The 14,556-nt window shown below is 48.7% G+C and overlaps 3 non-coding genes across 3 annotated transcripts; all 3 read left to right on the top strand.

Annotated features, from left to right (window-relative positions):
- The first annotated feature begins 9,349 nt into the window (after window positions 1–9,349).
- TRNAH-GUG (transfer RNA histidin (anticodon GUG)) lies at window positions 9,350–9,421 on the top strand. The gene has a single exon. It is a non-coding gene; the product is annotated as a tRNA-His (tRNA).
- A 2,851-nt stretch (window positions 9,422–12,272) lies between these two features.
- On the top strand, window positions 12,273–12,344 carry TRNAH-GUG (transfer RNA histidin (anticodon GUG)). The gene has a single exon. It is a non-coding gene; the product is annotated as a tRNA-His (tRNA).
- A 1,490-nt stretch (window positions 12,345–13,834) lies between these two features.
- Window positions 13,835–13,916, top strand: TRNAS-AGA (transfer RNA serine (anticodon AGA)). Its single transcript has one exon. It is a non-coding gene; the product is annotated as a tRNA-Ser (tRNA).
- The last annotated feature ends 640 nt before the right edge of the window (window positions 13,917–14,556 follow it).

The following is a 14,556-nucleotide window of genomic DNA, read 5'->3' as shown; positions in this document are numbered from 1 at the left end:
GTCCTGAAAGCGAGGCCGAAGTACAACGGAAGGCGCAGCCGAGCGGAGGTACCCAGCCGGGCCTGAGACGGGGCCCATCCGCAAGCTACTGTTCCAGGTGCGGAGCCTCCTGCGGGTGCTGCCGGGGGAACGGATGAGGGGGAGAAACTGCCCTGGCGACAGGACGAGTGCGACAGCCCTGCAGACAGCGGAGGACGGCAGCGGCAGCACGCAAGGACCACGGAGGTGAGCGCGGCCCCAGCGCACGACAGGCGGGGGGTGCCGAGGCGGCCCTGGAGCAGTGTGGGGGTGTGTGGGGCAGCGAGCCTCCCCGCGGGCATTTCGGCCCGGGGTCTGCTGGGCCCTGCCTATATTGAACTGTTTGGGCCCCCGTGAGGGCCCCAGTCCCGGGGCATTCCCTGCCTCCCTGTGCACCGAGCGGAGCCTCCCGAGGATCTTCATTGGGGAAGCCTGTTGAGCGCGTCAGGGGCCCTCACCTGGAGCTGTTTGGCCCTAGGCACCGCCCTGGGGGCACATGTCATTGAACCAGCGGCCCCTGACCCTCGGCGGATAAAAGCGGCACCCAGCTTCCCAGGCGGCCCGAACTTTCTTCTTCTTCGAGGGTCCTGATCCCACAGCTTGAGCTCTACGTCTGGCTTGCCGCTGGGAGCCGAGCGGGAGACGGGAAAGACGTGCCACGATCCTGCGCCACGATTTGAGGAGGGGTCTTTGAGAGAGAATAGCCGGCGGGGGGCCCAACGGTTGGTGGCAAGCTCGCCGCGACTAGTGAACAGCGACCAGACAGGGGGCCGCGGAGGAAGGGGCGCCTGGGCCCCCGCAACGGAGGAATGTCCACGAGTAGGCCGCCCCGAGGCAAGACAGTGAAGGAGATGTTTTCTAAATCGCACTCCCATCAGCTGAAGGATGCCACGGCCCTCGCACCGAAGAAGGCGGAACAGGCCCTGGAGGAGGGTGCGGAACCCATTACGAAGGCCTTCCTGGAGTCCCTCTTTGCCACCCTGAGAGACGACATCCAAACCCTTAAGACTGAGTTCTCCAGTGAGATTCGAGATGTGCGACGCGAAATGGACGGCATAGGCGAACGGGTGGCGGACTTGGAGACCAAGGGCGACGAGCGGGAAATGGAACTCTCAACTCAGCAACAGGAGATCATTCGCCTACACGATCAACAGGTGGATCTGCAGCTTCACCTGGAAGACCTGGAAAACCGCTCTAGGCGGCATAACATACGCATGCGCAATGTGGCCACATCTGACGCTACTCAAGATGTATTTCGCTATGCCAAGGAACTCTTCAACCACGTGCTGGGGAGGCCATTAGACTCACCCCTGCAGCCTGACAGGGCCCACAGGACTGGCCCGCCCCGTGCGGCAATGGCCCCACCGCCCGACATCCTGGTGTGTGTCCAGGATTACCGCACTAAGGAGGAAATTCTTCAGAAAGCGCGCCAGTCACATCCGATAGCATTTCAGGGCACGTCGCCATTGCTGTTTCAGGACTTGGCGGCGCTTACGCTGCACAAACGCCGGCTCTTCAAGCCGGTTACCTCCTTCCTACAGCAGAAGGGTATTCTGTACAGTTGGGGCCACCCCTTCCGTCTAATCTTCAGACTGGACAATAAGCAACACCAACTCTGATCGGTGGCTGAAGCTTGCTCTCTGATTGGCATCGAGACACCGACAGAGGATACGGAGGCCCAGGGGCCCATGCCGCAGACCGAGTGGATGAGGCCACAATGGAGCCAACAGCGACGCAGGAGACGAGTCAAGAAACCTCCGGCGACGGAAATTGCAGCGGGTCAGCGTGCCGCGGTGGACGCAGTGGCCACAGATGGTAGTTCGGGCCCCACGGGATGACCGCCTCAGGACATCGTCTGATTCACTTGTCCGCTCTGGCCTTCTGGCCGTTGGCGGGAGAGAGGCTCCCGGACAATCCTGTAAGACTACCTTACTTTATTTCCTTTTACTACTTTTCATCCCTGGATGAGAGACTATGACTTTCTTTTGGACACTCGATGATAGTTGGCAGTTGGGGGGGAGGGGGGTGGATCCTTGGGGGTTGGGTGAGTTCTTTGGGGTTGGGCGAAGGGGAGGGGGGGACTCGTGGTTCATGGTCGACGGGCTGAATGAAGAGATGAGGCAGCAGGGGTGGAAAGTGCGGCAATGCTGGGAGGTGGGTGGGTCTGCGAGTGCGGGTTTGGGGCGCCGGACTGATGATATGCTACTAGTCACTACTTCGTTGAACAACAATGGGTGACTTGGTTGTACTCACTCTCAATGTGAGAGGTTTGAACAATCCAGTGAAACGTAAGGCGGTACTCTTGCTTCTAGAGCGTTCCAAGGCTGACATCTGCCTATTGCAAGAGACACACCTCCTAGCTAGGGACTGCCACCGCTTCCATTCTAACAAATTTCCACTGCAATTTTTCTCCTCCTGCACAGAGAAAAAGGCCGGAGTAGCAATCCTGGTGGCACACACATTCAGGGGTACGTTTTTGGGTAAGATGGCAGAAATTAAAGGCCGGTTGGTGGTTTACAGGTTTGCGTTAGGAAACCTAAACTACACGATTGGTTCGATTTACGGTCCAAATGAAGGCCAAGAAAAGTTCATACACTCCGCGCTTACAGAGGCGACTGACATGGTAGACCGTCACATTTTGCTGGGGGGTGATTTGAACTTGGTCCTAGACAACTTGCTAGATCGCTCCTGTCAGCGCGTTAGCCAGGTGGGCGCCTTGTCTCCGTCAGGTTTGGCTCGCTTGAGGGATCTTGGGCTTGTGGATGCATGGCGCGAGCTTCATCCTGGCGAAACAGACTTCACGCACTTCTCAGCAGCGCGTAGGACCTATGCGCGTCTAGATTACCTGCTTGTCTCCACTGCGGCTCGCCCACTTGTCACTAATGCAGAAATCAGAACAGCGTCGCTATCTGATCACGCGCCGGTCACGGTCACCCTGACAGGGCCACGAGAGCCACGTTTAGGCAGGGTGTGGAGACTCCGGGACTCCTTGCTTTATAGGAAAGACGTAGTTACTAGAATCCAGGCCGCCATAAAGGACTATCTGTCCCACAACAATAACGAGGATACGACGCTTACAACGCAGTGGGCTGCTCTCAAGGCTGTGCTGAGAGGTGAATTTATCTCGCTTTCCTCCGCGGAAAATAAGGAGCGCCAGGTCAAACGGGACGAACTCACCCAAAAGACCAGAGAGCTTGAGCAAATTCACAGAAGGACGGGAGCTCCGAGAATTTGGAGACAATTACGGACTGCCCGTCAACAACTGGCTGCACTTGACATTGACAGGGCGGAGTACGCAGCTTTACGGCTGAAACATGCCTACTACACTGGAGGGGATAGATGTGGGTGTCTCCTGGCACACAAATTACGTACGGTAGCCCAGAAACGTGAGGTTAAGGAACTGAAGGGGCCCGATGGCACCAGAGTCACCGGTGACCGTGCAATCGCGGAGGCTTTCAGTGACTTCTATGCCACTCTCTATGAGGCGGATCCGCCTAACCCAGAGGCAGAATTGGCCTTTCTCGAGGAGGTACCGTTGCCAGCCCTGACCCAGGAACAGGTGGATAATTTGGAGAGAGACATCCGCCCGGAGGATGTTATCTCGGCAATCTCTCGGCTCAAACTCGGGAAGGCGCCGGGGCCGGATGGCTTCCCGGCGTGCTTCTACAAGACCTTTTGTATTCAACTCGCACCCCTCTTGGCCAGACTCTTTACATCATTCGCAGAGGACGGGGCGATCTCACGGGACTTGCTCGAAGCAGCCATCGCGGTCATACCCAAGCCAGACAAAGATCAGACTGACTGTGGGGCTTACCGGCCCATTTCCCTTTTAAGCGTCGATCTCAAATTATACACAAGCGTCCTCGCTTCTAGGTTGTGCCCCTACATGGGAGGCCTTATTCAGCCGGATCAGTCTGGCTTCATCCCCGAGCGCCAGACTTCTGACAACACCAAGCGGGCCCTCCATCTCATTGAGAAGGCGTCCCGTACGCAGGGCGAATATATGATGCTAGCCATCGACGCAGAGAAGGCCTTTGATAGGGTCCATTGGCCATATCTCGAGAAGGTCCTTCTAAAAGCGGGAATGGGTCCCAAATTGCGGGCCATAGTACTTAATTGCTACAAATTTCCCTCGGCCTCCGTTAGAGTCAATGGCTTGTCCTCCCCGCGTTTCCAGATTGAGAGAGGCACCAGGCAGGGGTGCACGCTGTCTCCTCTCCTGTTCGCCCTCTATATGGAGCCGCTGGCACAGCTCATCCGAACTGACCCGGAAATTAAAGGCATCAAATTCGGGGCAGACGTCCACGTCATCAATCTATACGCTGACGACGTCTTGTTGTCACTTGCGGACCCCCGGGGCTCTCTCCCTGCCTGCATGACCGCCCTAGACAGGTTCGGAGGCGTGTCGGGCTTCCAGGTCAACTGGACGAAATCGGTGGCCCTTGACCTAACCCTTGCCGCAGACACACGCGCCACGCTGCAGGCCCGGTTCCCTCTGCGATGGGCCACGGAGACGGTTCCCTATCTGGGGATCAACCTGGCGGCCTCCCTTCAGACCACAGTGGACGTTAACTACACCCGCCTCCGGCAGAAGGTTCGGCAGGAGCTGGGGCAGTGGAAACACTACCCGTTGTCCTGGTTGGGCAGGGTTGCGGCGATCAAGATGATGGTCCTACCCCAGATTCTGTATGTTTTTCGCACTATACCTCTCGCCCCCCAACAGGATGGATTAGGCTGGTGCAGTCTGATCTTTCCCAATTTGTTTGGAACGGAAGGAAACCGCGCCTAAAAGCCCAAATAGCGATGCTCGCGCCAGAACAAGGGGGGATCGGGATTCCGAACTTTGCCGCTTACTTCCAGGCGGCACAACTACGCTTCTTGGCGGAGTGGGTCCAATGGGAGTCCGGGAAACACTGGTTATTTCAAGACCAGGCAGTAGCGGGGCGCACATTACAAGAGATCCCGTTTATGCGCAAAATACATAGGCCCCGTAACTTGTACGCCTCCCACATTACGCGAGTCCCGCTGGAGATCTGGGATCGGGTGGGAGTGGACCTCGGTCTCACAACCGCCCCCTCTCCCCTCACCCTCATTCTTGATAACCCTGACTTTCAACCGGGGCTGGACGGAAAGGCCGTCGAACGATGGAAGTCGGCCGGCTGTCGCTCCCTTTGCCAGATATACTGTCCGGAAGGGATAATTCCATTTCCGCAACTACGCCAGGACTTTGGCCTCCCGGAGACCGAACGACTCCATTACTTTCAAGTTAGGCATTGGGCCCTCGGTAAGACGGTAAGACCAGACGCAGATCGGAGACTGACGAATTTCGAATATTGGTTGATCACCCGCAAGTCGGACAAGCAGCTAATCTCTGACTTATATAAAATGCTCACACTCAAACACCAGCACACATACAGCGCGAGTAGAGCATGGTGGGAGAGGGAGATGGGGAGGACATTTACTCATAATATACTACAGGGCTCGACATTCGGCATACCATATGGGGCTCACGGACACTCGAACGAAGGTGGTGACCTACTTGTACTACACCCCAGAACGCCTACATGAAATGGATAGTACCAAAGACCCCCTGTGTTGGCGAGGCTGCGGACAGCCCTCATGCACATTCTTTGGGACTGCAGCCTATTGCAGAGGTACTGGCGTCAGGTTCTGGATGATGTGGACAAACACTTTGACACTGAAATCCCGCGTTTCCCATCCTACGTCATTCTAAGGCTCCCAAATGCACTGACCTACCCCCTACGCTCACGAAGGGGGGGCTTGATAGCCATTGCTCTGGGCTCGGCCCTACAGAACATTGTAACCCACTGGCGCACGACCCACGTCCCCACATATCAAGGGTGGCTCCACCGCCTGTGGCTAGTCCTGGGTATGGAAAGACTTTCTCTGTATAAAGCTGGGGAAGGGGCGAGGTACGCGGAACTCTGGCAGCTGTTTCTAGCTCTTCTGTCCTCGGAGTTTGTGGAAGTCACCTGTCCGAGGTATCTTCGATTGCTAAGGTTGACTGAGATTGCCCCAACGGAGGGGAACGCCATGCCTGCCCTCAAATCGGGAACGGGATGAAGTATGACTAGCCGGAACGAGACCATGGATCACCGGGGGGGGAGGGGGGTTGGAGGGGGGAGCAGTGGGGTTGGGGTTTGGGTTTGTTGGGGTTGGAGTTTCTGGGCGAGGGGGGGACTGGTTACGGGATGGGACAGGTTGGGGGGGTCTAGGGACGGGGGATGATAGTTTTATAGTGTGTTGACCAATGGCACGGTTGTGCGATGGGCATAAGCCATATTTTAGGTCACCATCAGAGGGTGCGGGCTGAAGACAGGAGTTGGAGCTGCCCTCATTATCGTTGCATTTTTTTTTTGAAACGCGGCGGCCCGGTTGGGTTGTAGGTGGCTTGCTGTGTATAACTACAATTTCTATATACTGCATACCCTACCCTCTGAGGCACTCGCACCCTAGCTCTACTGACCTGATTGACAAGCACCCGTGTGTGTTGATACCTGTATCGTGTTGATTTCTTCAATAAAAAACATTTATCACTAAAAGAAGCAAATAGAAGAATAAAACAAAAGTGCTTGCTGGATTAGGCAAACACACTTCATAAAACTGCATTTTCTTTTCTATTCTCCCTGTGTTACAAGCTTAACTGCTCCCTGTGTAATTTTTCTTAGCCTGCTGTCCCAGGAAGAGAATTGTATCTACAGGCTCTTTCTGTGTTTTTTTCCTAGTCTTTCTTTTCCTTTTCTTAGATTTGTAACTGTTCCTTTACGTGCTCTATTTAGGCGCCATTAATCTCATTTGAGCTCATTGTACCTGCTGCTGTTTTCTCCACACCTCATACTGCCTTTTCCCTCTTTCTCTCTTTCTCTGAGGTTGGTGGCTACTTTCCAAAGCTTCTGATGCCCCAATGTTCCTTCATCTTGTTGTCAGACGTGAATTGGAAAAGCAACCAAATTAACAAGCCTTTACCACTCATACATGGCAGAGGTTTATACTTTAATTCAATGAGCTAAGAAAAGCGTGTTGTGGGGCCCCTACGAGCCATGGTGCTTGCTTCATCATAATTAGGCACGCAGTCATTAGCCACAGCTCTGATCATGGGTCACTGAGGTCAGTTTCAATAATTCCTCAAAAACCTAACCATGCAGTCCCCCCTAACTGTGTAGTTATCTTGCTTTACTGCTGTTTGTGTGATTAGCTGGGAGGAGCTCACGGCAGAATCCTCCCTATAAAAGTGTAGATGGACCGCTCCTTAACTTTTTCTTGCTTCACATACAGATGGCTTGAGGAGGTACAGGGGAGATGCAGGTCTAATAGACAGAATAGAAGATCTGCGCCAGGTGTGTTTCTCTGCATTGTTGTCCCATCACAGGCCCACAAGTGTATGTGTGATTTTTGACTCCTGGCAGTTCACAAGCAGGCGGCCAGGAAACGGTTTCAGCCTATCAACCACTGAGGAGACAAAGCCTTTGTATAAGGAATGAGGAAGCAATGAACACATTCAGCCTATCACAGGAGTTCCCTGAGTGTTCCGAATTATAAATTCTCCATGTCACTGTATGTTATTGAGCCCAAGTAGCTCGCCATGATCGTATAGTGGTTAGTACTCTGAGTTGTGGCCGCAGCAACCTCGGTTCGAATCCGAGTCACGGCATTGTGGTTGGCAATGTCATGGCAGTTGGGTTTTTCTTTTACATAATTACCAAATGTACCAGTTGTTTTTGTAAAATGTCTATTAAAAACAGATCCTTTAAAATATTTAAACGATCTAACGACAAATTATTTAAACACACATGATTATAAGATGTAGCCTTATTTTTGTTTTTAGGAGAGAATGTGCCTGCTGAAAAAAACATTATTTTTAAAAAGTGCATTGCAGAATATCAGGAATTTGCTGTGGGACACCTTGAAAACTTTCATACAGATTATTTGCACAAAACTTACAGTCAGTTTGGCTGAGTGGTTAAGGCGATGGACTAGAATTCCATTGGGGTCTCCCCGCACAGGTACAAATCCTGCCAACAACGAGAAACATTTTTACATCGGATACAATTTCAGAAGTTAACCTTTAGAATTTCTTCCATGTTAGTTTTATAAATAGGTGGCTTATTTTGGTGTCACTATTGCCCTTTCACATATTTATTATCGCTACCCCTTTCATATCTTTGCTATAACTCTCGTCCTACATTAGCGCTGGTGCAAACACTTCAAATTATTATACCCTGGCTCTCTCAGTCATACCATTCATGCACTTGAAACTTACTTTACCAATACAAGAAGCAAATAGAAAAATAAAATAAAAGTGCTTGCTGGATTAGGCAAACACACTTCATAAAACTGCATTTTCTTTTCTATTCTCCCCGTGTTACAAGCTTAACTGCTCCCTGTGTAATTTCTCTTAGCCTGCTGTCCCAGGAAGAGAATTTTATCTACAGGCTCATTCTGTGTTTTTTTCCTAGTCTTTCTTTCCCTTTTCTGAGATTTGTAACTGTTCCTTTACGTGCTCTATTTAGGCGCCATTAATCTCATTTGAGCTCCTTGTACCTGCTGCTGTTTTTTCCACACCTCATACTGCCTTTTCCCTCTTTCTCTCTTTCTCTGAGGTTGGTGGCTACTTTCCAAAGCTTCTGATGCCCCAATGTTCCTTCATCTTGTTGTCAGACGTGAATTGGAAAAGCAATCAAATTAACAAGCCTTTACCACTCATACATGGCAGAGGTTTATACTTTAATTCAATGAGCTAAGAAAAGCGTGTTGTGGGGCCCCTACGAGCCATGGTGCTTGCTTCATCATAATTAGGCATGCAGTCATTAGCCACAGCTCTGATCATGGGTCACTGAGGTCAGTTTAAATAATTCCTCAAAAACCTAACCATGCAGTCCCCCCTAACTGTGTAGTTATCTTGCTTTACTGCTGTTTGTGTGATTAGCTGGGAGGAGCTCACAGCAGCATCCTCCCTATAAAAGTGTAGATGGACCGCTCCTTAACTCTTTCTTGCTTCACATACAGATGGCTTGAGGAGGTACAGGGGAGATGCAGGTCTACTAGACAGAATAGAAGATCTGCGCCAGGTGTGTTTCTCTGCATTGGTGTCCCATCACAGGCCCACAAGTCTATGTGTGATCTTTGACTCCTGGCAGTTCACAAGCAGGCGGCCAGGAAACGGTTTCAGCCTATCAACCACTGAGGAGACAAAGCCTTTGTATAAGGAATGAGGAAGCAATGAACACATTCAGCCTATCACAGGAGTTCCCTGAGTGTTCGGAATTATAAATTCTCCATGTCACTGTATGTTATTGAGCCCAAGTAGCTCGCCGTGATCGTATAGTGGTTAGTACTCTGCGTTGTGGCTGCAGCAACCTCGGTTCGAATCCGAGTCACGGCATTGTGGTTGGCAATGTCACGGCAGTTGGGTTTTTCTTTTACAGAATTACCAAATGTACCAGTTGTTTTTGTAAAATGTCTATTAAAAACAGATCCTTTAAAATATTTAAACGATCTAACGACAAATTATTTAAACACACATGATTATAAGATGTAGCTATATTGTACCTACTGACATAAATTATCGTTCTTGAACCTATTTGCGGTGGGGGGAATGGAGCTCTCCCCCATGCCAATCAGAATGCAGTTGCAGTTGAGTGACCTGTGTTGTGGCTGTCTAGAGGGAATGCACAAATGTAGCTGTCTCGCAGCCCAATCCAGACGTCAATTGGAGACAGGTTTTCAGGCAAATAGAGCAGTAAGTGCAGAGAAATGCTCACTCTCTAAAAATGGCATTTATAAAATAGAAAAGTTAAATCCAACCTCACCAGTAAATAGGATTTATCAATAAATAAATAAAGCTTCTCCTCTCTGATATGGAATTACCCCCCAAAAAGTATAAGGGAATACCCAATGCTTACCTATGAGAGGGGCAGACCTCACTGTAGTGAAAAATGTAATAGAATGTTTGGTACTACCAGGACATGCAAACTACCACAGTACATGTCTTACCTTTTACTTACATAGCATGATGCCCCTAGGACTACCTAGGGCCTACCTTAGGGGTTAATTATATGTAATAAAATTGGAGTTTAAGGCTTGGCAAGTAGTTTTAAATGGCAAGTCGAAGTGGCAGTACACTGCAGCACAGGCACTGCAGTAGCAGGCTTGAGACAGGTTTGAAATGCTACTTCTTTGGGCGGCACAATCAGTCCCTGGGTATATGGTATACCACTTTACAAGGGGCTTTCAAGTCAATTAAATCTGTCAGTCAGGTATACTACAATTACACATATGATTAGGGAAGAAGCACGTGCACTTCAGCACTGATTAGTAGCGATAAAGTGATCAGAGTCCTAAGGCCAACAAAAACATACAGCAAAATGCGCAGGTGAAAAGCAATAAGGTAGGGTTGAGGCCACCTTAAGAATGCAAGGTCTAACAAAAACAAACTAAGGATAACATGAGTAAAACATCAGGTTTCTCTACGGCATTTGGTGAGACAAGTTTGCCTTCTTTTATCTTCCATAAAAGCAATCTTTCCCGGATCCCTTTATTATATAGCTTTTCAAGGAAAAAAGATAAAGCACTTACAAAGGAGCCTCAAATACTCAAAGATGGTAGACTTCTGTAATATGGGCAATAAACTAAAAGCAGCACGAAAACAGAGTGCAATAGGGTTCCAAAAACTTGAGTGCCACATGAGAGTATGCATGAAAGCCTATCCTTTTCCAAACTAGAGATATACTCATGAAATTTTTGTTTTTAGGAGAGATGTGCCTGCTGAAAAAAACATTATTTTTAAAAAGTGCATTGCAGAATATCAGGAATTTGCTGTGGGACAGCTTGAAAACTTTCATACAGATTATTTGCACAGAACTTACAGTCAGTTTGGCGGAGTGGTTAAGACGATGGACTAGAAATCCATTGGGGTCTCCCCGTGCAGGTTCGAATCCTGCCAACAACGAGAAACTTTTTTACATTGGCTACAATTTCAGAAGTTAACCTTTAGAATTTCTTCCATGTTAGTTTTATAAATAGGTGGCTTATTTTGGTGTCACTATTGCCCTTTCACATATTTATTATCGCTACCCCTTTCATATCTTTGCTATAACTCTCGTCCTACATTAGCGCTGGTGCAAACACTTCAAATTATTATACCCTGGCTCTCTCAGTCATACCATTCATGCACTTGAAACTTACTTTACCAATAAAAGAAGCAAATAGAAAAATAAAACAAAGTGCTTGCTGGATTAGGCAAACACACTTCATAAAACTGCGTTTTCTTTTCTATTCTCCCCGTGTTACAAGCTTAACTGCTCCCTGTGTAATTTCTCTTAGCCTGCTGTCCCAGGAAGAGAATTTTATCTACAGGCTCTTTCCGTGTTTTTTTCCTAGTCTTTCTTTCCCTTTTCTTAGATTTGTAACTGTTTCTTTACGTGCTCTATTTAGGCGCCATTAATCTCATTTGAGCTCCTTGTACCTGCTGCTGTTTTCTCCACACCTCATACTGCCTTTTCCCTCTTTCTCTCTTTCTCTGAGGTTGGTGGCTACTTTCCAAAGCTTCTGATGCCCCAATGTTCCTTCATCTTGTTGTCAGACGTGAATTGGAAAAGCAACCAAATTAACAAGCCTTTACCACTCATACATGGCAGAGGTTTATACTTTAATTCAATGAGCTAAGAAAAGCGTGTTGTGGGGCCCCTACGAGCCATGGTGCTTGCTTCATCATAATTAGGCACGCAGTCATTAGCCGCAGCTCTGATCATGGGTCACTGAGGTCAGTTTCAATAATTCCTCAAAAACCTAACCATGCAGTCCCCCCTAACTGTGTAGTTATCTTGCTTTACTGCTGTTTGTGTGATTAGCTGGGAGGAGCTCACGGCAGCATCCTCCCTATAAAAGTGTAGATGGACCGCTCCTTAACTCTTTCTTGCTTCACATACAGATGGCTTGAGGAGGTACAGGGGAGATGCAGGTCTACTAGACAGAATAGAAGATCTGCGCCAGGTGTGTTTCTCTGCATTGGTGTCCCATCACAGGCCCACAAGTGTATGTGTGATCTTTGACTCCTGGCAGTTCACAAGCAGGCGGCCAGGAAACGGTTTCAGCCTATCAACCACTGGGGAGACAAAGCCTTTGTATAAGGAATGAGGAAGCAATGAACACATTCAGCCTATCACAGGAGTTCCCTGAGTGTTCCGAATTATAAATTCTCCATGTCACTGTATGTTATTGAGCCCAAGTAGCTCGCTGTGATCGTATAGTGGTTAGTACTCTGCGTTGTGGCCGCAGCAACCTCGGTTCGAATCCGAGTCACGGCATTGTGGTTGGCAATGTCACGGAAGTTGGGTTTTTCTTTTACAGAATTACCAAATGTACCAGTTGTTTTTGTAAAATGTCTATTAAAAACAGATCCTTTAAAATATTTAAACGATATAACGACAAATTATTTAAACACACATGATTATAAGATGTAGCTATATTGTACCAACTGACATAAATTATCGTTCTTGAACCTATTTGCGGTGGGGGGAATGGAGCTCTCCCCAATGCCAATCAGAATGCAGTTGCAGTTGAGTGACCTGTGATGTGGCTGTCTAGAGGGAATGCGCAAATGTAGCTGTCTCGCAGCCCAATCCAGACGTCAATTGGAGACAGGTTTTCAGGCAAATAGAGCAGTAAGTGCAGAGAAATGCTCACTCACTAAAAATGGCATATATAAAATAGTAAAGTTAAATCCAACCTCACCAGTAAATTGGATTTATCAATAAATAAATAAATAAAGCTTCTCCTCTCTGATATGGAATTACCCCCCAACAAGTATAAGGGAATACCCAATGCTAACCTATGAGAGGGGTAGACCTCACTGTAGTGAAAAATGTAATAGACTGTTTGGTACTACCAGGACATGCCAACTACCACAGTACATGTCTTATCTTTTACTTACATAGCATGATGCCCCTAGGACTACCTAGGGCCTACCTTAGGGGTTAATTATATGTAATAAAATTGGAGTTTAAGGCTTGGCAAGTAGTTTTAAATGGCAAGTCGAAGTGGCAGTACACTGCAGCACAGGCACTGCAGTAGCAGGCTTGAGACAGGTTTGAAATGCTACTTCTTTGGGCAGCACAATCAGTCCCTGGGTATATGGTATACCACTTTACAAGGGGCTTTCAAGTCAATTAAAGCTGTCAGTCAGGTATACTCCAATTACACACATGATTAGGGAAGAAGCACGTGCACTTCAGCACTGATTAGTAGCGATAAAGTGATCAGAGTCCTAAGGCCAACAAAAAGATACAGCAAAATGCGTAGGTGAAAAGCAATAAGGTAGGGTTGAGGCCACCTTAAGAATGCAAGGTCTAACAAAAACAAACTAAGAATAACATGAGTAAAACATCAGGTTTCTCTACGGCATTTGGTGAGACAAGTGTGCCTTCTTTTATCTTCCATAAATGCAATCTTTCCCTGACCCCTTTATTATATAGCTCTTCAAGTAAAAAAGATAAAGCACTTACAAAGGAGCCTCGAATACTCAAAGATGGTAGACTTCTGTAATATGGGCCATAGACTAAAGCAGCACGAAAACAGAGCAATAGGGTCCCAAAAACTTGAGTGCCACATGAGAGTATGCATGAAAGCCTATCCTTTTCCAAACTAGAGATATACTCATGCAATTTTTGTTTTTAGGAGAGAATGTGCCTGCTGAAAAAAACATTATTTTTAAAAAGTGCATTGCAGAATACCAGGAATTTGCTATGGGACACCTTGAAAACTTTCATACAGATTATTTGCACAAAACTTACAGTCAGTTGTTGTGGCCGAGTCGTTAAGGCGATGGACTAGAAATCCATTGAGGACTCCCCGCGCAGGTTCGAATCCTGCCAACAACGAGAAACATTTTAACATCGGCTACAATTTCAGAAGTTAACCTTTAGAATTTCTTCCATGTCAGTTTTATAAATAGGTGGCTTATTTTGGTGTCACTATTGCCCTTTCACATATTTATTATCGCTACCCCTTTCATATCTTTGCTATAACTCTCGTCCTACATTAGCGCTGGTGCAAACACTTCAAATTATTATACCCTGGCTCTCTCAGTCATACCATTCATGCACTTGAAACTTACTTTACCAATAAAAGAAGCAAATAGGCGTGGCCAAGATGGCGGAGTGAGCGGACGCGTCTCGCTACAGCTCCTGCCAACGGCCTGAATTAGGCTCCGGTTCCGGCACCTTTTCTGACCGAACTCACTGGCCTGGGCTGCCGGAGCCGTTCTAGCACCGGAGCGGACCAGCAAGCAGCTTCGTGGGGCGCCGTGGACGGAAGCGCCACGGAACAACGGCCCGGAGGAGTGGAGAGCCCATCCCCCCTCCGTCCTGAAAGCGAGGCCGAAGTACAACGGAAGGCGCAGCCGAGCGGAGGTACCCAGCCGAGCCTGAGACGGGGCCCATCCGCAAGCTACTGTTCCAGGTGCGGAGCCTCCTGCGGGTGCTGCCGGGGGAACGGACGAGGGGGAGAAACTGCCCTGGC

The sequence above is a fragment of the Lissotriton helveticus genome, chromosome 12, assembly GCF_964261635.1.
Source record: "Lissotriton helveticus chromosome 12, aLisHel1.1, whole genome shotgun sequence".
Classification (NCBI taxonomy): Eukaryota; Metazoa; Chordata; class Amphibia; order Caudata; family Salamandridae; genus Lissotriton; species Lissotriton helveticus.
Note: the sequence above shows the minus strand (reverse complement) of the source record. Positions and strands in the feature narration are given on the sequence as shown.